The following is a 1,641-nucleotide window of genomic DNA, read 5'->3' on the forward strand; positions in this document are numbered from 1 at the left end:
CTGAGACCTAGATCCAAAGTTAGGTTTTGCCACGAATTTTCGATGTGACCTTGAACAACATGGGAAGTTTCTCTCCCCAGTTGGCTCGTCTGTGTGTGAAACGGTGCTTCCCTCCGAGCCTCCTGAGGGTTGCGTGAGGTACCGCATGTCGTTCAGCCTGAGTGGAGGGACCGTATCTTTGGTGGTGTGTTGCTTGTTGCTGTTTTATTCTGGTTTGTGTTGTTGCCGCTGCGGCTTGAGCTGTCAAACACCCGTGCTGGGTGGGAAACACGGTGGGAAATGGAGACGTCTGTTTCTAAGTGTGGTCCCAGAATTCAACTGAGAGGGTGTTACCCGCGGCTGTCCTGTGCTCTGCACATCAGGGTGCCGTCGTTCCAGGGAAGGTGCGTGTCCTACCCTCTCCAGCCACAGGTTTTGGTTGACATGGAGGCTGTAGAGAGCGAGGGTGGGGTTCTCTGGCACTTCAGGGTGCCTGCTACTCTTATATTTCTTTTAATACCCTCGGAGTATAAAATTACTGGGTGACACATTTCCCCGCTGAAAACTATAGATACCTCGCTGCTGTCTTCTGACTTTGAAGTCTGAGCCTAACCTGACTTTCTCCTCCTCCAGTGAAGGGGTCTCGCTTTTCTGTCTAAACACCTGAATGGCTTTTTATCCTTAAAGCAAAAGCTTTGGAATGTATCCCAGCGCCGTAAGTCTTACCTAATCTCTCCCCAAACTTGTGTTCTTTTGATTCGCGTGTTTCCTTTTATATTATTTCAGGAGAAAATTATTTTTTTCATAATCATCCATTTCACATTTTAATGTATTAAACAATGTAAATACCTTGATTTCACATATTTTTTAAATCATTTTCACCATATTTGCTTCAGATATTTAAAAAAGATACATACATGTGATGAACAACCAAGAGACTTAATACTGAAACCTGACGTTATATTGCAATGTGCTGATGTGCTATGAAAAAAAAAAGATACATTGACCTTCTCCCATTCTTCTCCTCCCTCCTCAAAGAAATCAGTTTGTAAAAGTGACACTTGTTCTTCTTGTAAAGGTTTTAAAATATTTTTACTATAATATGTATGGATCCATAAATTCATGTGTTTCAAAATCCTACTTTATCTGGGGGCAGTCCTTAATCTTTTCATTGGATCATCTTAATCCTTCTTAATGGTCGTCACCTCTCTTTCAAATTTTACTTCAATCATATTGTCCTTTTCAGCTCATTCATTGTGATTCTCTGATGGCTTTCCTTTAAAGCTTTCCTTTAAATCCAGTTTATGGTCAACCCTATCTTGTTTTCTGATGATTCCTTTATTCATTGATTCTGTAAATCATGATGCCTTTGTTCCCTTGGTTCCACAGTCTTTCTTTTTTATCTCAATTCAGTACTTTTATCATCTTACCTCTCAGCTTTTTTTAACAATTGGAAGTCATGTTCTTAAAAGGTTTTTCAAAGAGCTAACATAAACTTTTGGGGGAGTTTTAAACTTCCCTTATATTTTCTTCCAGAATGGATTTATGCCCTTTTCTCTTTCTCTTTCTCTCACAAGACACTTGGTATCCATCAAGATGTGGCCCTGGAGTCTTCCCTTCCTGCACAGAAGTCAGACTCACCTGCTTGTTCCTTTCATTTCA

The 1,641-nt window shown here is 40.6% G+C and overlaps 1 non-coding gene across 1 annotated transcript; it reads left to right on the forward strand.

The window, feature by feature from the left end:
- Positions 1-891: 891 nt before the first annotated feature.
- LOC133082793 (small nucleolar RNA SNORD82) lies at positions 892-961 on the forward strand. Its single transcript, XR_009699014.1, has one exon. It is a non-coding gene; the product is annotated as a small nucleolar RNA SNORD82 (small nucleolar RNA).
- The last annotated feature ends 680 nt before the right edge of the window (positions 962-1,641 follow it).

This window comes from Eubalaena glacialis, chromosome X, assembly GCF_028564815.1.
Source record: "Eubalaena glacialis isolate mEubGla1 chromosome X, mEubGla1.1.hap2.+ XY, whole genome shotgun sequence".
Classification (NCBI taxonomy): domain Eukaryota; kingdom Metazoa; phylum Chordata; class Mammalia; order Artiodactyla; family Balaenidae; genus Eubalaena; species Eubalaena glacialis.